General features: G+C 35.8%; 1 pseudogene; it reads left to right on the forward strand.

Annotated features, from left to right (window-relative positions):
• The first annotated feature begins 1,020 nt into the window (after positions 1-1,020).
• LOC100368263 (bestrophin-2a-like) lies at positions 1,021-25,302 on the forward strand (annotated as a pseudogene).
• Positions 25,303-26,034: the final 732 nt, after the last annotated feature.

A 26,034-nucleotide genomic window follows, 5' to 3' on the forward strand; every position in this document is an offset into this window, starting at 1 on the left:
CCAATGCACATGGACAGCTGGGTCGTCTTTTTCAGATTCATCTGTCACAGTGATTATTTTGATTGGTAAATGGCAGTTTTCAAATTTATAATTGTTTTATGTTTATAAAATTTAAATTTTTGAATTAAACCACTGTTCTGTGCATTTAATTATCACATGAACAGCTTTTATGGAAATTTATAAAACATACACCTTGCTTACTGCCATGAATCTCTAAACACGTTGTGATTGGTTTAGTTGTTTGAAATTTATGAAACTCTTAGAACTATTTTATATAAAACAAATTTATGCTTTTATAAAATCAGAATACAAACCTGTGCTCTTTGTTTTAAAATTTAAAATTGATTGTTATGTTATGATTGGATACATTTAATACCAATTGCAAGGAATAAATTTACAAAAGTTGAAAAATTATTCATTTCATAAGTAAGCAGAATGTTAAATATATGCCACAAAGGAAATTAAAGGGGGGAGTCGTCACCTGCGCATGCGTCAGGTGGCCATAGCGTGTCATTGTTTACAAACAAGCGTCTACACATGAGCCTTTGTGTTTTTAGCTTGTGTTGTTATCGTCGCTTGGGACTCAATTCTCGCATGTGTGCAGGTGACCACCCTCCCGCTTTAACTTGATATGTAAACGTTGCACTGATGGTTGTGTAATACCAACACTAAGGTCATTGGTCGAATGGTGTTGCATCAAATTTTATTAATCAAAAAATATAATCAGGCCTTCTTGAAAATGATTAATATTTCAGTTGAAAAAACTAATTATACACTGTCAGAAATTTTATTTTCTCATAAGACTAGTAATTTACTTTTTTACGACAAAGAGGCAGCTTAAGTAAATCAGCTACCAGTAATTTAAATGTCACAGATCATTTAGAATAAATAAATTACCTAACAGTCCCTCTACAACTGATTATATCCGTGCGCTACACAAATTTGTTATTTTATTTCATTTTCTTATTTGTTTCAGCTCCATTTCTCCATTACTTATAACTGCTGTAGAAAGACATCGCAATGACGATTTCTTATTCACTGAAAGTCTCCAAAGCCGATGTGTGTTCGTTTTCTCGTCTCCTGTTCATGTGGCGAGGCAGCATCTATAAACTAATCTACAAAGAACTAGTGGTGTTTCTACTCCTCTACTATGAACTGGCCCTCATCTATAGACTTGCATTGACTGGTACTCAACAACATTCATTTGAATCGGTATGTCTCAGCTTTTACACTTATCTATCACTATGACTATATCAATGTATAAATTAATTGAGGGGGGTGACACGGCGTACCACAAGCAGAATCCTTCCTTTTCCAAGACAGCCATAATGCGAAAAGGGTACCAAGCGCGTCCCCATTAAATGCAAATATAAATCCCAAATTGCATTTGCTGTCTTTGCTGTATTACTTATTTTAACGCAGTCCGAAAATAGGGGACTTATGTTTTGAGCTCCGTGCGTCCGTGCGTCCGTGCGTGGGTGTGTCTACCTATCCAAGTGACGCCAAATCCATGGACGCACACTAACAAAGTGAGCCCATTGGTGAATAGTGAAACCCCTTCACTTTGTTTCATAATTTATATTAATATTTAATCGAATTTAAGTCAGGTTTGCGAAGCTTAGGTTTAGTATCGGGGAAGGTATGGTTCACGTTATATTAATATTAATATAACGTGAACCATACCTTACCCCGATACTAAACCTAAGCTTCGCAAACATTTCTATGTTCAGTCACGGAATATTCAACTCTAGTTTAATTAAACTTAATTAAAGTGCAATTCTCCATTGTATTGCTTTGTAATTGAGTTTAATTAAACTCCAATTAAAACGCAACCCTATATAGGAACGCGTTTTAATCGAGTTCATATCGCAACTATATTAAAAGTTAATTCAACTATATTAAAAGTTAATCCAATGTGTGGCGTCACAACGATAGTAAGACCTGTACGTGTGCGTGCGTGCGTGCGTCCGTACCTGTATCTTAGAAATGCCTGGACCAATCACAATCAAACTTCAAACATACATCATACATGATATTATACATATGCACATCAATTTGTTTCACAATTTGATTCAGGATGGCCGAATGGCGGCCATTTTGTTTGAATGAATGTGGTTCTAGTGCCATATCTCTGACTTGTTGTGACTGATTATGTTCAAATTTTAAATATTCATTATACATCATGTCATAGATATACAGATATATTGGTTTGACGATCCTATTAAAAATGGCCGAATGGTGGCCATTTTTTTTTCTAAAAAGTCATTAAATATCAAGAATTTCTGGCATTTATGGGTGGATTTCGTTCAAACTTGGTACATACATTAGACATTATGGGTTCCTTGTGTACGTCATTTTATTTTTCAGATCGTGGTGGTGGCCATTTTGTATTAATGAATGAATTTCTAGTGGCATATCTCTGACATGCTTTGACTGATTACGTTCAAATTTTATATATTCATTATACAAGTATTCAAAATGGCTGATTTTGTTTTAATTAATGCTGTTTCAGAGCAATATCTCTCAATACCCGTTTGATGATCAGATACAAATGTCAATCATTTAAATGTTAAACAATCATGATAATCATATTCCTGACATGTTTATATTCTAGCTATATTACTATAAACAAAACTATATATCTGAAATTCGATAACTAACGGGGACTGTGCCATGCATGGCTTGTTTTATAAGTGGTCGATAGAAAAATTCACAATCCAGAGAATTGTAAAGGTACGGTGACTGCAATGGGTGTAAATGTGGATGCATGGAGGGCCAAGATTGGCGTGTTTATCCATCCTAGATCTTGGAAGTCCGTAAGTATGTCCCAGTATTCGCCATATTCAGTGTGGTCACCACTAAATGGATTTGTATACAGATGTATATGCTGTTTCATTGTTCTTGGTTATGTAACACTAATTACCTATGCTATTACTATTGGGATTGATTATATGCATAACTGGTTAGACTCAAATGGTATGTTAACTAATTCATTGACTCCAGCATGACATTTGCTCATGCCAACTAGTGCTATATCCAGCATGAAGGTGGCGGCAAAGTATACCCTTGGCGGTGCCAATGCATGTGGAATCTTTCTGGTGTACAACGATGGTGTATTAATTTTACCAACTCATCACTACGTTAGCAGATAGCCCCAACAAGCGGGTGATGTAGAATTGAATCCAGGACCCGATGCCAGGCAATCAACATTAACCAAGTCAGGGACTCTTCAACCGACAACCGCATCTAGTAAACAACTTGAAGATGAAGCCATGATGTCAATTTTGCGGAACATTCAAAGCAATATCAAAGATGTTGGAGGGACAATTTTATACTGAATAAGTATCTGGGACTTGGTCGTTAAACTTGGTTCCCACGCTAGGTTCGAAATATTAAACTTGCGTTTCACTGAGGGTACTGCCGCAATGGACAGTTCACGGGTGGACAGAACACGATCACAGCAATAACAATAAACTCGAACACTTTATTATCACCGAATTCTTGAAGGAACTGAACACTAACACAATGTAACACAATGTCCAGTAGCACGTACAAAACTATGTAGGTTTACAATGTAAAGTTCCACGACAAAACTTACAGCAGACAGCTCACTGCTAAACAATAACACAACTAGCGAATACTACTTTTTTGAATGAAGATATTGAGAGTAAAAGCCCGCGAGGAGTCCTGATTGGTCAAACGGCGATCACTCTCACATCATGAATAAATGGAACAGTAAAACGAAATAATCGATGTACTATATAAAGATACAATAAATGATAACGATAGAAATAATATATTATGATTGCAAATATTCTCGATGTATTATCGATAGTCTCAACGACAAAAGATATGGATATGAAACTAGTAGATAAGGAGATTGATAGAATGGAATCCAAGCTGAATGGAGTAGAAGGGGCAATAGATGAAGTGAGGCAAACTACTGAGGGAAACAAAGAACGTTTGGATAAGTTAGAACACTTGGAAGACGTTATCATGGACTGAAAAATTATATAAACGTCCTAGCAACACAGAAGTCAGAACTGGAAGACCGTCAAAATAGGCATAGATGAAGATCCAAACGAATCATGGGATCAATCAGAGGATAAAGTGAAGAAATTGTAAGCCGAGAAATTGAATAACATGGGCGTTGATTTTGAAAGAATTCACAGGGTTAAAATCGGAGTCCGGGGTAGTAGACCACTTAATGCAATGTGTGCTCGATTCAAAGTTAAGCAGAAAATTCTATCAAAGAAAAAAGAACTGCATGGTTTATTGATGACCATTTCTCACAAGAAACCAGGTTTATCAGAAATAAACTAATTGCAAACAATATACGTGCTTTTGTAAACTACAAAAAGCTTGTCAGCTATGAAGATGGGAAAGTGTGTATACACTCATAGCCATGCCAGTGACTCTATTGTTTGGCAGGGTACTTATATTTCAAGATAGGGGAAAATTAATAAAGGTACGGGTAAAGTAATTAGTAAATATCTTGGAATGTACATGGATTATTGAGCAATTTACATGACGCAAGTTTTATCCAGTATTGTACGCAATTCAATATATTTTATTTGGTTGAAACTTGGCTTACACATGGGATGTTCACGAGTATTTCCCTGATTTTAAATTGATCTCATGCATCAGGGAGAATAATCGGGTGTCAAGGGGCAGGCCTAGTCGGAGTGTTACTGTTCGTATTTCTAAAGATATGATCACAGTTATCAAGGTGTTAGATACAAAAGATGAAATATGCTATATTTCTATTATTAAGGTCACACTATTTCGAATGGGGCAATGATATATTGTTTGGGGCTATATATATATAACCAGAAGGTTCTAGGGTGTACGAAAATGTGACTAAAGGAATCAGTATCTTTGAACAAGAGTTAACAAGGTTGAACACCATTTATAATTGTACAGATATTTTGCTCGTGGATGACCTTAATGCTAGGATAGCAGATGAACCCGATTTTATTGCAAATGATGGTACAAATTTCTCCCACATCTCTCATTGTGTACGCCACGTAAATCTAGGCGTAAGTTAACAATTAACTTTGGAAAGAGTTTACTTTCTTTGTGTTGTACTTTTGGCATATATGTTCTTAATGGTAGAGTGGGTGAAGACATACTAGGTAATAGTACATGTATAGCAAACTGTGGTAAAGGTACTGTGGGTTATGTAATTGCTTCGTCTGGGTTATTTGATGTAGTTTTTAATATTTGAGTGTCAAATAGAACCGAGTCAGACCATTTCCCCCCTTGAATGTACTTTGCAATGTAATTGTAATGATAGTGGTCAGGTAATACATACTCCCCAAGCTAATGAATGGGAAAAAGTATCGTTGGAAGGAGTGTATAAAGAATTTGGTAGATAAGTTGAATTCAGACGTAGTGGTGTGGCTACTAGATAAAGCACATGATTATGTAGGTGAAAATAACGTCAGGGTAATCGATTGTATTAAATGTGCATTACAACTAGCTGGGGAAGGGATGGAATGTCGCGGTGACACTAAAAATATGAACAACCAATCAACCGACCACCATGGTTCAATAAATTCTGCCACGATGCTAAACGTGAAATGTTTTACGTTGACAGAGAAATGCACACTGACGAAGCACTGTTGCAATACAAACTTTCAAAAGCATTTGTAATTTTAATAAGAAATCTCACACAGACTTGCTGTTAAGTCGAGGACAAAAATGTTGAGATAATGTGGTTGGTCGGGATGGTATGTGGTCCGTGATTGGACGGTATTGTAGGGGTATCTCTAGTAGTCCACAAGTTTCGTCTAATTGTTGGTTGGAACATTTTGCCCAGATCAATAATCCACAGGTTGTAAACAACGGGGACGTCACTAATTGATATTCATTAGCAGGATTGGTACAGCAAAATATGTTGCACTGCTAAACTAAGGTCTTATTGTAGTTTTAAAACCATGCTTGAACCAGAATGATATCTTTTTGTAGTCACAGAGGCTAAACACAGACATGCTCTAGTACGTATTCGCTGTTCCAGTCACAGATTGCGCATTGAAGAGGGGCGGTATACAGGGCTGGAAATTGATGAACAAATATGCAAGTTGTGTTTATCTGATGTAGAGGACGAGTACCATTTTGTTCTTGTGTACCCAATATTTCACTCTATGAGGAAAAAGTTAATTCCTGAGTATTTTTTGCATCTTCCCAATTCAGAAAAATATTACAGTCTAATGCGCTCAAAATCCGCAAAGATACTACGTAATCTTGGTAAATTTCTACATAAAGCATTTAAGCTTTGAAGGGAGTTTTCGTTACTTTCGGTACACATGTATATATATATATATTACACTTTCTTACATTCTCCAGTGCTTATGTATTCTTTTGTTTATTTGTTATGTATAGTCATATGGGCCTGTGGCCTAAAAAAACAATAAACACTATATAAGCGCATAATAATAGAGCAAATACTTCTGTTCAAACAGGGACCCTGTATACTAAATACTTCTCAAATAGGCGTATTTTGCGATCAGTGTTATTCACAAAAATATTTGTTTATAATTTTATAAACTTGCTTTGCAATACCCACCCCAATTAAATATAATATGTACATATTATAATGAATACAGATATACTAATAAAAATGAAATATTAATTAATTCATATTTTATTATATAACCTGCACAACAGTAATCAATATTTGTCCTTGCTAGAATGATGTGTAACTTCATACGGGAATCCTGATAAAGTTCACAACTGGCGATTTAGCAATATTAGGGATTGTCAACTTCCTGTGAATTTGATTACTTAACGTTTTTAGGTTCATGTGCTGCAAGTTACAGAGCACGTATCTAATCGGCAAATAATTAAGCCAAGGCAGTTTCGATATCGAAATCAAGAAACTCTCCGTTGTTACACAATCTGGGAAGTACAAATTACCGTGACTAAATGAAGTACAAGACGACGGAGCTGAAATATCCAAGAACCAACACATATAAACAAATTCAAAAGTGAATATTCGTGGTGTATTTTAAGTCTAATCAGACCGGAAGTGGGAATTTGTTAGTACTCTAAATATCCAAATAATTTTAATATAAGGTAGTAACAACTTGTCAATAATTATGGAAATATTTGTAAGCATAAGATTGTTATGTGAAATTTATTTATTAATGGAATACTGTGCGTTGACGCTATTTTCAGGGCCTAACTGATTCAGACTCCTATATTGAATATGTCCCGGGCTGTTTACAAGTACCAACCTACTTACTTGTAGGTGCCTGACTGTTATGTACAGCCCAGAACATGTCAGAATAGTAAAAAAAGTTAGTAAATGTCAGTTGCCCGTGCCATGGGCCGGCCATAGAAATTAACACTAAGGCCACACTGATTTAATTTTATGGAACTGTTATTACGAATTGAACCACAGTGTATCACATCTCGTACTGTATTACTGTCACAGGTATAATCACCTTTGATTTTGAAAAGGCAAGAGGATAAGGCAGATGTTAGCTTTGCCAAAGGCATACACATCAACTCAATAATAAAGAAAAACAATACTGTGTTGTATTGAAAACAAAAGTTAATTAAAAATGAACAATGACAGCAACCAGGAAATTAACTTTTTTGACATTCAAACTACAGCTTTTAAAGTGACACTTCAGATAGACTAAGTGTAGACACAAATGCTCTAGAACTACTATGTAACAAATTATAAGAGGCTCGATATTGTAAAAACACACCAACAGAGAGTCAATAAACATTTGGATGCAGAAAATTATGTACATGTACCTTGACGAAAATTTGTCATATGATCAAAATATTACTGACTGTGCGTGCAAGCAAATTATCCGAATCAGAAAATGAAAAAAAAATAATAAGAAACTTTTTTTCACCCCGAAAGGGAACTTCGGCCGTGGGGCTTACGCTGCTTGCGTTGCAGTTTTATCGACTTCAATGCGGACAAAGCAACCGAACTGACTTGTCGTCTGACCGACTTTTAGGCCACCATACACCTCCATTCCTCTCTCATTTCTCTCATGATCGTATAGCTGTGTAAACGTCACATCTCCCAGGCCAACGTCAATTGCGTACCAGTCTACAACAATCCCTCCGTTTTACCTCTGAACTTTTATGCTCACGTATTTTGGTGGTGTGGTCGCCATGTTGGATCATTTATGACAAAATTGGCATGTTTTGAGACAATCTCCTTCCCATAGGTCTTTACGCTTTACGTAACGCGCATCCATCTGTGCGGAGTTTGGTTTTGAGGTAGTCCAAAACGAGTTTTACGAAAAGTCGGCGCTTTGCGACAATATGAGTCGGCAAGTTCCGGACAGAAAACCGATGGTGGAGACTCGTCGTCAGAGATTTTTTTTTTTTGAGAACAGGCGAAAACTAATGCGCGCGCGGATGTCATCCATAAAATTAAGTCGGTGTGGCCTAAATGCAGCTATTCCGGTCAGCAATCGTATCATCAATCTTCATTAGAGATTTAACTGGTATTTCCACCTATTTGCTTAGTAATCCGCAAGTGAATGTTGTCAAGTTCGAGAGTGTTTTGACGTACAGCGACGTAAACATTATTGCTACAATTTTGGGCTTGAACATGTTCTATATTCACCCCAAAACAACTACAAACCTGAAACAAAAGTAACCATCCGATCTAAACGACCTGCATCTTATTTCCCTTGCGTTTCCGATTGAGAGAAGGTCGGGCCAATCTACCATGATTGTTTGTTTATCATCAATTCAAGCAAGCTGTTAGATAGGTTGTTTATTAGAGGTGACCAGGAACCAAAATTTTGGACGTGAATCCCCCCCCCCCCCGGCGACGAAAACAATAATAATAACCAAGGGCTGAGAGACTTTTGACGTTGGCGATAGCGACCCAATAGATTCCAGGAAACGCAGTGATCAGTGAGGCCTCAAATGACACACACCTTTATGAATTTAGAACGTGAATTAAGTTTATTACAGACTCCCGGGGAACAAACGTTTGAGATGTAATTCTTTCTGGTGAAAGAATGGTCAAGGATAAATAAACATTGCAACAATAATGCAACATTTTATTTCCCGTCCTTGCTGGTTTCGGGGCCCATGAGGTTTTATATACTTATAGTAGTGAAATATGTTGTATTTTTTACCTACCTATTGGATTTTTTCGTTGAAAACATGTTTAGGCAGAAATTGGGAAACCTTATGGGACATACTTAAATGTTTTGTAAATGTAAAGTTACACCAAAAATATTGCATAGTGACATCATTTGTATTACTTGATTATAGATTCCCGGGGAACAAATATTAGTTCTGTAATTCACGCGGGTGGGGGTATAGGTGACAAAGGTCAAAAACGTTTTTAAACGTGAATTTCACGAGGAACATTTTTCAAACGAATCAATCTTCAGGTTATCTCTGGTACGACTGCAGTCTTTGGAACACACTTGAGGGACTCTAAAACGCAATTTATGGTACGCGACTTAAAAACGCAATTTAATGCACATGAATTTCCCAACAAAGGTTGAAATGTTTTAGTTGTCTGTGGTGTGGCACTGATGCGGAAAGCTGTCGAATAAAATGGCGACAACCTTCAAACGCATTATATGTAAATTTGATTTCCGGCATGTTAGTTGACAAAGAAATGAAAGATTTCTTGAATTTTCTCAGCCATAGCTACCGCTCAGTTTCATTCTCGGTTTTTACGTCAGCCTGGTGATTAGTCGATGGTGGAGCATGTACGAAGCATTGCCATGGACAGATTCAATATCGCAGCTCATCTCAACTCATGTACATGGAACCAACGAAGCCACACGCATCGAACGAAGAACCCTCGTTCGTTGGTTGAATCTCACAGCTGCCATAGTTTTCACTTCTGTGTCTATGCCGGTGTTGAAGCGCTTCCCAACAATTGGCCATCTGGTTGAAGCAGGTAATATTTGTTTGTTATTGTGTTGCCCCGTAGAGTAGTGTAAACGAAGGGAAGGTATAGTAAGGGAAATATTTTGGCGTCTTCGTTGTTGTTGGCGTGATTTGTGGGTGTGATAACTCAAGTAATTTTTACATGATCGGTTTCAAATTTATATATGTTATAAACAAACATGCAACGATGGCCAAGTTCGATGATGGTATATTTTACTTGAATAATTAATGAGATATGACGACTGATTGTTTTTCGCTTGTGGGCGCGATAACTCAAGTATTTTTGCACAATCGGTTACAAATTTATATATGGCATGAACAAACATGCAACGATGGCCAAGTTCGATGTTGGTGAATTTTGCTTGCATAATTAATGAGAGAAGGCTACTGATTGGTTATCTCTTGCGGGCGCAATAACTCAAGTAATTTTCACCGGATCGGTTTCAAATGTATCTATGTTATAAACAAAGGTGTAACCAAGTTCAATATTGGTGCACTTTACATGCATAATTAATGAGACATGTAGTAATTCTTTTTTCAGTTAAAATGTAATTGTTAAACATTATAAGATAGTATTCTACTGTAAGCAGTTGAACTCAGTACTAGTCCTTATTGTTCAGTGAGTTACGAACTAAGTGCAATAAGTTTTGTAAAGTTGCTACTGTGCATGTACAATAAGTTATATACTAGAGTTCACATATAATAATTATAGTATAAGTTGCTATAAAGCATATTCAGTATTCTTCAGTGCAGTAAGTTTTCTGAAGTTATTACTGTACAATCAGTTATATCCTATTAATGAAGTCACATAAGATAATTATAAGTTGGCATATATAGTAGTTGTTAACTGAACAGTATTTGCTAATATAAGTTAAATTTGCACAATAATATAAGTGTCATTCCAAAAAGTAAATAGTGAAATATTTCCTCAGTCAGTCAGATAATCATATAAAATTAGATGTTGTTACCGATGAAGTTGATAATTTTATGGACCAATCAATGAGCAGACAGAATAACAAATCAAAGTAAAATATCTTCAAATGTAATGCAATTACTAAATCAGTTTCACCTGTATCAAAAGAATATTGTGAGTACTGATTGGATAGATGTTATAAATAGACTCCCTGGTGCTGGTTTACAAAACCTTGGACTTACATGTTATCAAAATGGTATTATACAAGTATTAAATACTTCAGCATTTGCAAGAATGTATTCTTACCAAATCAAAAACCCATCAATGCAGACAAAATAAAACACTGTCTTGTTTGTTATGTGAATGGGAATCATTTATAATCCAGATGTATTTGGGTAACTACAGTTTTAATAGTGCAGCATGGTTACGGAAATTCATTAAAAGTACAGAATTATTTAATCCTCTTGTGGAAAATTATGTCCATGAGTTTCTTGTGATTATATTTGATATATTAGAACAATATGATGTAAACAGTAATAATATTCCAGTACATACTTTACAAAGTATATTTATGGGTATCTATAATAACACATATAAATCAAAACACTGCATATCAGAATGTTAGACTTGAACCATTTTCTGTGTGGGAATCGAATAATAGGATAAAGGAGACGATCGATTAAGTCGAGGGAAGAGACTTTATTCTACGATGCAGACTATACGAATACTATACAGCTACTACCGAATAAAGCGTGTGTTGAAAGTATACATACAGTGTGGCCGGAAGTTTGGGCTTACTTGTTACTAAGTAGCCAATCAACTAACTCAATGGTTTCCGCAGTTCGATTGTGGTTCCGACATACTGTTTCACAACTTCCTATCACATATTCTAGTAATAATGAACCAGTTTCTATTTCACATTTCCTTAATGATTATTTTAGTGAAGAAACAATACATGAATATTCGTGTAGTCATTGCAACGAAGTTCATGACATTGTAAAAATGTAACCAATCAAGTATTACCGCCATACCTTGTTATACAGTTGAAACGTTTTTTTTTTCAAATTTGGGCAATAAAATAGAGACACCTGTCACTTATTCAATAAATTTTTAGACGCCAAATCGTATGTAGAACTTTAATTTAGCTTGTTCTCGCTTGAATTCAGTGTGGGAAGAGGAGCCATATCGAACCTCATAGCGTAGCTGTCGGGTCATGTTTATTAGTCCCCGTTCGGACGCAGTCTGAAAACGGGGGCTTATGTTTTGATCCCCGTACGTGTGCGTGCGGACCTGTATCTTAGAAATGCCAGGACCAATCACAATCAAACTTCACACATACACCATACATTATATTATACATATGCACATCAATTTGTTTCACGATCTGATTCAAGATGGCCGAATGGCGGCCATTTCTGTGGTAAATATCAAAATCAAGCATTTCTCGACTGTTTACAGATGGATTTTGTTCAAACTTAGTATATACGTAGGACATTATAGGAACTTGATGCACATCATTTTGTTATCAGATAAGATTCAAAATGGCGACTGGCGGCCATTTTGTTTTAATAAATGTGGTTCTAGTGCCATATCTCTGATTTGCTGTCTTATTATGTTCAAGTTTTAAATATTCATTATACATCATGTCATAGATAAACAGATATATTGGTTTGACGTTCCTATTAAAAATGGCCGAATGGTGGCCATTTTTGTGCTAAAGAATCATAAAAATCAAGCATTTCTCGGCTGTTTACAGATGGATTTTGTTCAAACTTGGTATATACGTTGGACATTATAGGACCTTAATGCATATCATTTGTTTTTCAGATAAGATTCAAAATGGCCAACTGGCGGCCATTTGGTTTAAATGAATGTGGATCTAGTGCCATATCTCTGACTTGCTGTCGGATTATGTTCAAATTTTAAATATTCATTATACACCATGTCATAGATGTACAGATATATTGGTTTGACGATCCTATTAAATATGGCCGAATGGTGGCCATTTTTGTGCTAAAAAATCTTCAAATATCAAGCATTTCTGGCATTTATGGATGGATTTTGTTCAAGCTTGGTACATACATTAGACATTACGGGTTCCTGTTGCACGTTATTTTATTTTTTAGATCGTATTCAGAATGGCTGTCTAGTGGCCATTTTGTTTTAATGAATGGGCTTCTGGAGCCATATCTCTGACATGCTTTGACTGACTATGTTAAGATTTTATATATTCATTATACAAGTATTCAAAATGACTGATTTTGTTTTAATTAATGCTGTTCCAGAGCAGTATCTCCCAATACTCGTTTGACGATCAGATACAAATGTCAATCATTTAAATGTTAAACAATCATCATAATCATATTCCTGACATGTTTATATTCCATCTATATTACTAAAAACAAAACTATATATCTTAAATTCGATAACTAACGGGGCTGTGTCGTGCATGGCTTGTTTTCTTTAACTTGGAGGTTTAGGTTTGTGTGTATAAGATGGCTGCTTAGATATCGACAGTGTTGTGCAAGTTAGGAAACAGAAAATCGTTTTATGGCTATTTAGACGTAGTGTGAGAGCCGTAACGACCTGGAGAGAGTATATTGTGTTTGAAGGAATAAATCGACGGACTTGTGAGTACTTTGTAGCGTGTTGTTTTGATGTGTATTCATCGCTAGCCTTGTTAAAAGATCGACGACTCCCAACACGCTGCTGAATGAAATTGCGTCATCGCTACGTCGTGTGCCTTATATAGACGAATATGTGTTCGACTTATAGTCATACGACCTAATGTACTGTATATAAAACGGACTAAGCGGAACATAGAATATGCAATCACATTGAGATAAAACGATTTTCTTAACCAGAGAAAAGGTCACTTTGACAACGAAAAAACTAGAACAGAACTGTAGTACTTTCCCAAGGTTAATTTGTTCTGGTAGGAGAAACAAGGTGGACACTGTGGCAGTCGAAGAGCAAGATAAGTAATTTTGACTAACAAGGATTGATTTGAATAAATTAAATTTTAACTACGTCAGAAAGTGTAACCGGAAATTGACATTCAGTTGTCATTGACATTCTATTATGGTAGAGATGCAGGTTCGTGGGCACTCAGAGTGATTTTTTTTGCTTGTTCTTACCTACACAGTCTTGGCTAGATAATGTTAAAATTTCTGAGTATTGTCATTGTTGGAACATACTCAAAAATCAATTTTAAAATATAGGGAAGCGAGGCACGCGTATGTGATTAAAAGTCCCGAAAGTTTGTTTGCGTTGCTCTTTGATTGACAAGTCACTGTTGATGTTATATGCAAATGATTGCTGGCACTCAGTTACGGAGCAGCCGGTGTGCGACTTCATGTCCTGGCTCTCTGTTTACTTACTTCAAGCGTGATCAACTAGCAAACTGCAAAAACAGACAAGACATAGACGCTTCCAGCATGCAAGCGGAATGAAACAAAACATACACTTGTAACTGATAAGTAAACTTTTTCACCCTTAAATAAATTAATTTTTCATTTATTTTCGTGTAGGAGGTAGCGTCGATAGTGCGATTTAATTTTCGCGCAAAACAAGGCCACAATAGACCATTTTCCGTTCACTGCGAGAATCACGCGTTATGCGTGAAATCGAACGTAAAAACAGAACAAACAAAGGTCGTAGTGGCGTCAAACATCGCGTGGGATTCGACAAACGCGAAGTATTTCCATGCATAATAATGTGCTGTCCACATTTCATGATAAGCAATTTCGATTAAGTAAGGGTATTCGGAAGCGATATTCCTCTGTCGAAGATCGGCCGGTCGATGTGAGTTACGAAATAAAGAAAGTCTAGTTCAAAATCAAATCGTTCGACTTTTGCGGCAGACGTTCGACGCGCGTCTTTCATACATCTCGCAATTGTACGGAAAATCACCTATTTCTTTTGTTTTCTTGGTGCATAGATTTCAAGCTTTTTTGCATTGTGGGCGAAACTAAAAAAAAAAAATTCCACACATTTTTACTCCAACGGCATTTTAACACTGAAGTAAACATTTTTCGTTTCGCTGTAACGATTATCGTTCTGATAGAATTGCGATGCAATGGACAAACAACACAGCTGTTGCTGTCATCTGTAACCTTTCAGTGTCAAAATACACAAACGTAAAATGCTCGGTTAATTAAAAAAAAAATAACCTGGAAATTACCGAAAAATCGGCAATGAGATGCTGTTTTTAAACACCGCGGAAAAATCATGCACTCTGCGTTGCCATCTTGGTTATCTTAATCGGAAACCCCCTTGTCAGCTAGCATGCACCGGTAGCGATGTCTCGTCTGTAGTTGAATGAAACCTGCCTCGATTTACAAGAGTTCGCCTTCCAATGTGACTTCATTTCGAATTTGTTTCACCGGCATTTGGGTGATTGAGTAGTAAAAACTGTGAATAGCCGCTGTGTAGTAAAATATTAGGGCCCATTTCAACCTGGTCGTCTAACTTCGCACGGTCCATGGAAACTGCGTCATACAAAGTATTTTTTTAAAGGTTTGAGGGAAGGTAAATTTAGACTCAACCCACCCAAAGGCGATCGCTATGTTTATATAACTGTATGAATATCTCATCGGCTTTACGTAATCTATTGTGTCCCTCCCTCAGTAGAATTGATAGCATGACGACATGACAGTTTTTACGCAATGTTGAGACTTCGCCGATAATTTTTCGTCCGTTTCCTTCGAACTGTAAATGTTTTTATTTTATTTTTTCACCTGACGATTTGACATCATTTGTTCATTTGTTTTCAATGAAATTTTCAGAGGTCATTATTCAGGTCTATCCTAAGTAAATGGCTTCGTATGGTTTCACTGTCTTCACTGGAACAGAAACAATAGAGCGGCCAATTAGCGGCTCTGTTAACGATTTATAAAATGTGAATGTTTCAAAGAGCACTGTGTAAAAACTATTCAAGGGAAACACTAATAAATAAGCCATTATGCTCCTAGTAAACAGAAGTTTTAAATAAGTGTGTTTAAATCAAAATCAGAGTATGCATTCAAAAGTTAAATAGTTTTAAGTGCACTTTCACCTAAAATGCATGATTTTAACCCAAAATCAACACCACTTAATATGGTATCATAGCACATTATTGTAAACCATAAAACTCGAAAGTTTAAATAAAACTCTTTCAAATGATATATAACTTGATGGGTAAAAAGTATATTTTACTCGTGTAATTACTGTAATCAGAGCCAATTAGAAATATAGTCCCCAACCTGCATCTCTACCTTAATTGAATTGACTTAACGGGGAATCGTGCTTATTTTCAAGAAGTCTGCCTGAACCATTGTGTATTTATCTCGGAAAAATTAAGTTCTTCATTGAATTTAATTATAGGGAAATATATATATATTTCAAAGGGGTCTGTGGATTACCGTGTGTTGAATGCCAGACATATAGGAGTCTTTGCTGTAGAGACTAAAAAGGGGTCTGTGAACAATATCTATATTTATCACAGAAACAATTCAAGTCATCAATAGAATGTAGTGTGTATTTCAAATTTAATAGAGAACAGCAATAATACATCAACCAGCTGAACATATAGTGATGTTGGAATATTTCTAGAAGAAATCCTTACATGTAAACCAGGTATAGCTGTATGCAGCAATTGCTGGGTACACTGTCTGTGATTACTGCAGTATTTTTAGCTCCGCTGTCGACTTTGTCGAGCGGAGCTTATCATACGAGTGATTGTCCGTCCTCGTCCGTCATCCGTCGTCCGTCGTCGTCCGTGTCAATGTTTTACTTTTTCGACTTCTTCTTGAAAACCACAAGCCTGAATGCTTTGATACTTGGTGTATATGTACCTTGGGTAGACCTCTCTTAGGTTTGTTCATTTCATGTTGCTATCTTCAATTCTCTAAATTTGGTGAATATTTTTGTCATTTTTGGTAAAAAGTGATATTTTCGACTTCTTGTTAAAAACCGCAAGTCCGATTGCTTTGGTATTACATATATAGGTACTACATGTGGACCTCTCTCTGATTTGTTCATTTTGTGATGATATCTTCAATTTTCTAATTTTGATGAATATTTTTATAATCTTTGGTAAAAAGTGATATTAAGTCTGATTGCTTTGTTATTATATATAATTATATATAATGGGTACTACAGGTATACCTCTCTCAGATGTTTCTTCAGTTAATGATGATATTTTCAGTTCTCTAATTTCATTGATTATTCTTGCCTTATTTGGTAAAAAGTGATATTGTCGACATCTCGTTAAAAACCGCAAGTCTGATTGCTTTGATACTATACAAATAGGTACCTCAGGTAAACCTCTTTCAGATTTGTTCATTTCGTGATGATATCTTTAATTATCTAACTTTAATAATTATTTTTGGTAAAATGTGATATTTTCGAATTCTTGTTAAAAACCGCAAGAGTCTGATTGCTTTGATACAATACATATTGTTCATTTTCTAATGATATCTTTAGTTCTTTAATTGACACTTTAATTGTTTGACACTATCAAAGGCCATAAACTCATCAATCACAAAGTGTGTCAGCTTGTGCAACCAACATAAATATCCCACAATGCACTATCATATGGAACTGCGATACGGTCTGAGAGTATATTCTTAATGATGCTTTTAGAAAAAAATGAACATGTCAAAATGTTTTTACCTTCATTGCCTGAGAGATTTGCAAATTTTGGAGAATTTATTGTTATTCACTAGAAATTGGCTGAACATTTGCATTAACAATACATTGGTCAAATTTGAGGGCAATAAAAAAATTCTTTTTTGTAATACATGTAGTTCCCAATAAAAATATATCTTCAAGTATTATATAACACACAAACGTGATATTGTCATTAGTTAAAGTGCACAAATGTTTGCAGCAAAACTGGACATTCAATTGCAAGTGTGCTTTATAGAGATGATTTTCATAAAATGGCTGACTTAGTGTTTATTGTTTGATTTCTAGGTTTGATGACCAAAGAAGAGCGTAAAGAATATGAAGCCTTACCAACCCCCCATGTCAAGCACTGGATGCCGTGTGGATGGGCGTGTAATCTGATTAATAAACTCAGAGAGGAAAACAAAATCAAAGACGATGTAGCACAAAATTTGTTGTTACAGGTATGCAAATTTTTACAAAATATGTTAATATGAAAATTTATTCATAATAATTCCAAATATAACCACAAGAACCACAGCCATTTCCTTCACAAGTCGTACTGACAAGTTGGACAGTACATGTGCTGCCAAACTATGTGATATTGGATGCGTGAATACGACAAGGAAGGTTGCATGCAGCGTCATTCTATTCCCATGGATGTTTGTCACAATCGGCAGCCCCTATATTCTCTAATGTCTCATATACTTTTCATCAATGGAATAAATTAAATATGTCTGCTCAATTCTTCAAAATTTTAACATCCGTCATATGGAACATGACATTTGTACTGTGTGAAACTGAACTCTGTGGTAGATTGATATGCATTACTATCTCATCAATTCTAATGTCAATCATATTAGGGAGCAGTATTTAACACAAATGTGTATGTTTGAAGGCCTTCTAACTCTATGTCAACAGGGAAATATTTGACCCACATATTTTTCTATCGGTAGTATGGGACTCATATCGATTACATTGCAGTCTTGTTAACCACTGCACTTAAAACAAAGTACAAACCTATAAACTGGATGCATTTATATGCACCTTCATGTACTTTGTGCTTTATTTGTATCATGTGTACAATGTTTTACTCATGTCAATTTGTAAGTCTATGCACACAATTAACTTTCACCCTCCAAATAGATGACTTGCTAGTCAAAGAACTTTTAAAGAGTCAAGGTCATCTCATGGCGTAAAGAATTATGCATTTCACATATGGCACAGTGAAATGACAGTAAGGGAAATGTGGCTGTAATATACATGAATTTTGGTTTTGAGCTGAAAATTAATTGACATCATGAATTGTGCAAACAAATTTCATGACAGAAATATACCGCTATTATTGAACTGTGACACAGATATATTAATTGGGTTTAATTTTAGTGAATTTGGTTTTGTATGGATATATTAACAAGAAAACAATATAAAAGCATAAAATTATTTGAATATTTTACTGGATTTTATTTTAATTTGATTCATAATTAGTGATTTTTTTCACTGGTGTTTTTAGTATGACACAGAGAGTCAAGGTGACTTTCAAATTGAAAATAAAAATCATGATATTGATATTGGTGGACATTTTGACGTAGAAATTTTATGTAATATTGGGGAATTTTTAATCATTCACCTGAAGAAAAAATGGCTTGCCCATTTGAAACGTTGTGTTCATCCTTTTTAAAGCTAAGTTTTATTTTACTAGTAGTGTTGACCACTACTAGTCCCTTTTATTTTGCCTATCGTGTGTGTCCCGCCCACTTTTTAGCTCCGCTGTCATCGCAGAACACATTTGGACTTACGATTTCGGACTAGTTGTCGAAAATAACATTTTTTACCAAAAATGACAAAAATATTCACTAAAAATCCAAATGTGCATATTTTGACACAAATTTAAAAAATCTGACAGAGAACCACCCCAAGTACTTTTGGTACAAATATGAATGTAATTGGTCAAGTACTTTTGAAGAAGAAGTCGCTTAAAGGAATACTTCACGCTGGACGCGGGATGCCAGAGAGACACCCATACCAACAGCTACGCTGGGTCATCTGCGGTGACATCGGGGCTAAAAAAAGAATAGTTTGGTAAATTGTTCCAGAGAAAAGAATAGTTTGGTAAATAGTTGTAAAATAATATTTTGCCACGAATTAATGACAATTACTAGATTTATATTCAAGTTTGACAACAAAAATTTGAAGTGCAGATCGATTTCACGATTATAATTCTTGTAAGATCCTAACCTGTCTCTATTGCAGTATATTCTTTGTATGACCTGCCGTCACTACTAGTTGGATGGCTATACTTAATACTTTTAGTGTTATGCATACCCTTATAATGTGCATACCATTTACTAGCTGTTACAGAAGTTTACTCTACACAGTATGACTTTCGTAATAGCTGTCGTACTGATTTGCTCATATATTCTACTGATTATTCGTGGCGCTCATTTATCCACTTCCCCAATGAGCTCACATCAAATATTTTCATCATGCACGCATCACCGTTCACCAACCATGGCATTCTAACTTTATTGGATTATTCCTTTAAAGAAATTAATTTTCAAAATCTCAGTTGTTGATGTGAAACAAAGTGGTAGATATGGGTTAATCATACCAGTTGAGGCCAAGTACACGTTTTAATTGATATAACAGTAATGGGTTAATGCATGATTATTCCTTCAAAATCTAATTATAAAAACATGTGATGTTGCCAGTTTTACGGTTTATAGTAATACCGGTAATTTTTAGAGCTGTTTATGAGAGTCTTTTTCGACTGATTAGAAAATTCATACAAAAACACATGCATTTATGTAAACATTCTGTCAATAAACTATTAAGACAAAGGTTTTATACTGGTATAATAGAACATACATGTATATATGTATACTGTTGAAATCATGTTTATTTTAATATATTGAAATTAATTTTCAGAAAGTTCAAGAACACCGTGATACTTGTGGTACTATGATGAGTTATGATTGGATAAGTGTTCCCTTGGTGTATACACAGGTGAGTTATGATTGGATAAGTGTTCCCTTGGTGTATACACAGGTGAATTATGATTGGATAAGTGTTCCCTTGGTGTATACACAGGTGAGTGTGATTGGATAAGTGTTCCCTTGGTGTATACACAGGTAAGTGTGATTGTATAAGTGTTCCCTTGGTGTATACACAGGTGAGTTATGATTGTATAAGTGTTCCCTTGGTGTATACACAGGTGAGTTATGATTGGATAAGTGTTCCCTTGGTGTATACACAGGTAGGTGTGATTGGATAAGTGTTCCCTTGGTGTATACACAGGTGAGTGTGATTGGATAAGTGTTCCCTTGGTATATACACAGGTAGGTGTGATTGTATAAGTGTTCCCTCGGTGTATACACAGGTGAGTTATGATTGGATAAGTGTTCCCTTGATGTATACAAGGGTGAGTTATGATTGGATAACTGTTCCCTTGGTGTATACACAGGTGAGTGTGATTGGATAAGTGTTCCCTTGGTATATACACAGGTAGGTGTGATTGTATAAGTGTTCCCTCGGTGTGTACACAGGTGAGTTATGATTGGATAAGTGTTCCCTTGATGTATACAAGGGTGAGTTATGATTGGATAACTGTTCCCTTGGTGTATACACAGGTGAGTGTGATTGGATAAGTGTTCCCTTGGTATATACACAGGTAGGTGTGATTGTATAAGTGTTCCCTTGGTGTATACACAGGTGAGTTATGATTGGATAAGTGTTCCCTTGATGTATACAAGGGTGAGTTATGATTGGATAACTGTTCCCTTGGTGTATACACAGGTGAGTGTGATTGGATAAGTGTTCCCTTCGTGTATACACAGGTGAGTGTGATTGGATAAGTGTTCCCTTGGTGTATACACAGTTGAGTTATGATTGGATAAGTGTTGCTTTGGTGTGTACACAGGTGAGTTATGATTGGATAAGTGTTCCCTTGGTGTATACACAGGTGAGTTATGATTGGATAAGTGTTCACTTGGTGTATACACAGGTGAGTTATGATTGGATAAGTGTTCCCTTGGTGTATACACAGGTGAGTTATGATTGGATAAGTGTTCCTTTGGTATATACACAGGTGAGTTATGATTGGAAAACTGTTCCCTTGGTGTATACACAGGTGAGTGTGATTGTATAAGTGTTCCCTCGGTGTATACACAGGTAAGTGTGATTGTATAAGTGTTCCCTTGGTGTATACACAGGTGAGTGTGATTGTATAAGTGTTCCCTTGGTGTATACACAGGTAAGTGTGATTGTATAAGTGTTCCCTCGGTGTATACACAGGTGAGTGTGATTGGATAAGTGTTCCCTTGGTGTATACACAGGTGAGTGTGATTGGATAAGTGTTCCCTTGGTGTATACACAGGTAAGTGTGATTGTATAAGTGTTCCCTTGGTGTATACACAGGTAAGTGTGATTGTATAAGTGTTCCCTCTGTGTATACACAGGTGAGTTACGATTGGATAAATGTTCCCTTGGTGTATACACAGGTGAGTTATGATTTGATAAGTGTTCCCTTGGTTTATACACAGGTGAGTATGATTGTATAAGTGTTCCCTCGGTATATACACAGGTGAGTCATGATTGGATAAGTGTTCCCTTGGTGTATACACAGGTAAGTGTGATTGTATAAGTGTTCCCTCGGTGTATACACAGGTGAGTTATGATTGGATAAGTGTTCCCTTAGTGTATACACAGGTGAGTTATGATTGGATAACTGTTCCCTTGGTGTATACACAGGTGAGTCATGATTGGATAAGTATTCCCTTGGTGTATACACAGGTAAGTGTGATTGTATAAGTGTTCCCTCGTTGTATACACAGGTGAGTTATAATTGGATAAGTGTTCCCTTGGTGTATACACAGGTGAGTTATGATTGGATAACTGTTCCCTTGTGTGTATACACAGGTGAGTGTGATTGGATAAATGTTCCCTTGGTGTATACACAGGTAAGTGTGATTGTATAAGTGTTCCCTTGGTGTATACACAGGGAAGTGTGATTGTATAAGTGTTCTCTTGGTGTATACACAGGTGAGTGTGATTGGATAAGTGTTCCCTTGGTGTATACACAGTTGAGTTATGATTGGATAAGTGTTGCTTTGGTGTATACACAGGCGAGTTATGATTGGATAAGTGTTCCCTTGGTGTATACACAGGTGAGTGTGATTGGATAAGTGTTCCCTTGGTGTATACACAGCTGAGTTATCATTGTATAAGTGTTCCCTTGGTGTATACACAGGTGAGTGTGATTGGATAAGTGTTCCCTTGGTGTATACACAAGTGAGTGTGATTGGATATAAGTGTTCCCTTGGTGTATACACAGCTGAGTTATGATTGGATAAGTGTTCCCTTGGTGTATACACAGGTGAGTGTGATTGGATAAGTGTTCCCTTGGTGTATACACAGGTGAGTGTGATTGGATATAAGTGTTCCCTTGGTGTATACACAGCTGAGTTATGATTGGATAAGTGTTCCCTTGGTGTATACACAGGTGAGTGTGATTGGATAAGTGTTCCCTTAGTGTATACACAGGTGAGTGTCGTCATTGGTATTTTGCACACCACTCTAGAAATCATTTCTACAGATATTACCTGTCATAGTGATATCAAACACCAAAATGGGATTTTCGCGAGTTGTTACTAATTTTGTCAATTGTTCTTCTCAAGTGGTTACCATTATTGTTTATTGCTATTGTTGTCTATTGTTCTACTCAAGTTGTTACCATTGTTGTCTATTGTTCTTTTCAAGTTGTCACCATTGTTGTCTATTGTTCTTCTCAAGTTGTTACCATTGTTGTCTATTGTTCTTCACAGGTTGTTACAATTGTTGTTTACGCATATTTCCTGGTTCAATTGTTCGCTGCCCAGTTTCTGAATTATTCAATCAATTACAAAAATTTCTGGCTAGACTTCTACTTCCTAGTGCTGACTGTGATAGAGTTCTTCTTCTACTTTGGATGGCTGAAAGTAAGTGAAGATGAGTTCAGATTTGGGTAACATAAGACTTTGCAAGTAAAGACGATGACTACACCTATGTCAGTTCACAGAAATAATGTACATGGCACAGTGAAAGCTATGTAGATTATAATATTATGCGCTTGACTCAAACTGGCACACAGTCGCCTAGTAATTTACATCAGACTTTGTATCACTCTCAACTCAGCTTCCTAATAGACAAATTTTCTCTGTTCTTTTCTCAAAGGTTGCTGAATCCATTATAAATCCATACGGAGCTGACGATGATGATTTTGAATTGAATTACATCATAGACAGAAACTATCAGGTAACAATGTATAATATTTATAAATACAATGGGATGTCATGTCTATGCATGGTAACATAATATTTCTCATGATTCCAATGTCACAATCATTGCATAACTGCATATTATTCATCATTATTATTCATTCATTATTCATCACTAATGAGGCACCAATCTAACAAATCTGTATCAGTGAATATATTTTGGGATTGCCATGGTATTTTCACAATTTTTAATTCAAAACTGCTTTCAGTGATAGCTAAGTACATATATTTTTGTTGGGTTAACACAAAACATTAGATTTTGTTGTTACTCCAGTCTAATTTCTAAGTTAGTCAAAATAATATAGTTTTTACACATAATATTTGTGTGAGGTCATATTTTATAATTATACATGTCATACAAAAGCTGGGTGGATTGAGGTTGAATTTCTTGATAAAAAATTGATCAATTTGTGTGTATTTTTTTGTATAATTGTCTCTAATCCCTTTTCACTGCCAGTTCCCTCTTTTATTTCACAAAATAGTTCCCTTTATAATTTGCACTTTGGGTCAAAAATAGCCGATTTTGTTTCGTAAAAACTGAAAATTGATTCAAATATTGTTTGTGGCTCCAAAAATAGGGTTCATTTCCATAAATATTGAAGAATATACGAAAAAAAAGTGCTGAATATTTTTGGCGAGAGAAGTCCGATGGTGAAAGGTTAAAGTTATATGAAGAGTGATGAGAGGAATAATTAATATTTTTTAAGAAAAAATGTGATGTTTTTTTTAAAGGTAGCATTGTTGATTGTTGATAACCTTCATGGCCGAATTCCCACTCTGGAGAAGGATAAACACTGGGATGAACCAGAATTTGAGTTGCCATATACCGTAGCAACACTCAGAGGCAGACGAGCACGGACCTGGCTGGGATCAACCGTTGATGTTCTGTGAGTAAATCAGAATAAATATTACAAAATTTGTCAATATTTTAGTTGTTGATCAGATTTGTTTTAGCTACGCTGTCGACTTTATTGAGTGGAGCTAATCATATTATTGATTGTATGTTGTTGACGTCTGCATCAACTTTTCACTTTTTCAACTTTTACTTGATTGGACCATTTTCAGATTTGTTCATTTTGTTATGATATCTTCAATTCTCTATTTTTGATGAATATTTTTGTCATTTCTGTAAAATTTATTTTTTGACTTCTTGTTAAAAAAAACGCAAGTCTGATTACCTTACCTGGAGAGGGGATTTTTTCAAGTAAATATAACCAGGTAGCAATTCATTGCGGGATTGAAATAGGTATTAGTATCAGTTACAACACTAAATGCAGTAATTTTTTTTGAAGGTTGAAAGCCAAGGACTTCGTCATTGCCGTTCCCAATTCCATAATAAGCATTGGTAACATTTCATCAAAAGATAGAGGTGACATTGAGTCCAAAAGTAAGAAAGATACTGGAACTGAACTGAAACCTCTGTTGAAAAAAAGAGACCAAAGATGGAGAGGAAGACCCGGTATGCAGTGTCACTGTGGAGGTGGGGACAGATTCTAATAAAGATGCTGCTCCTGTGACATCCAAAAAGGAGAATGTACAAACTGAAGATGAGAAGGTAAGAGAGGTCGATAACAAGGACAAAGCTATAGAAAAGCAAAAGAAGATTATGTTTCCCACGAAGAAGATTGAAGTGGTGGTGATTCCAAGTGGGGCAAAGGTAGGGCAACTTATGAAATCATAAAAAAAATGTTTGTTTTTTTCTGAACAGTGTGGTACAAACTGGGGTACACCTAACAGTGTCTATTGTTGATCACGCAGTGAGTCATGTATTAGAATGATGAGACCAAAACGCTTGCTAGTAATAATGCTTGCATTGTAATTTGTTTTACACTATTTCCAAATTGGAGTGTCTTGAAGAATTACAAACGTATTTGCATAATTAATTAGATGACTCTCATTGTTGAAAGTGGTGCGATGGGGATCTATTTCACACTATTGCCTTGTATAAAAATTTGGAAGTTCCAAGTCACCCAATCTTCTGGAAGCGGGTACAGTGAATACAATTTTTGCAGTGTATATGAACTATATGCATTAGCATTTTTATCTGTCCTGTACATATTACATAATACAGGGGGTGATGCATGTTATGTATATAATCTCAGACAACTAATAAACATAATGGCAACGCGGGGATTTCTTTTAATCTAATGTGTGTGTCTCGTGTTTACTTTTGCGATAACGTTTTAATCTTATAAACAACGGGGGAGGGAAGGAAAATGTACATGAAGTCACGCGATAACGCATTACTTGTTTCAACAGAAAGTG

This window comes from Saccoglossus kowalevskii, chromosome 6, assembly GCF_978046115.1.
Source record: "Saccoglossus kowalevskii chromosome 6, keSacKowa6.1, whole genome shotgun sequence".
Classification (NCBI taxonomy): Eukaryota; Metazoa; Hemichordata; class Enteropneusta; family Harrimaniidae; genus Saccoglossus; species Saccoglossus kowalevskii.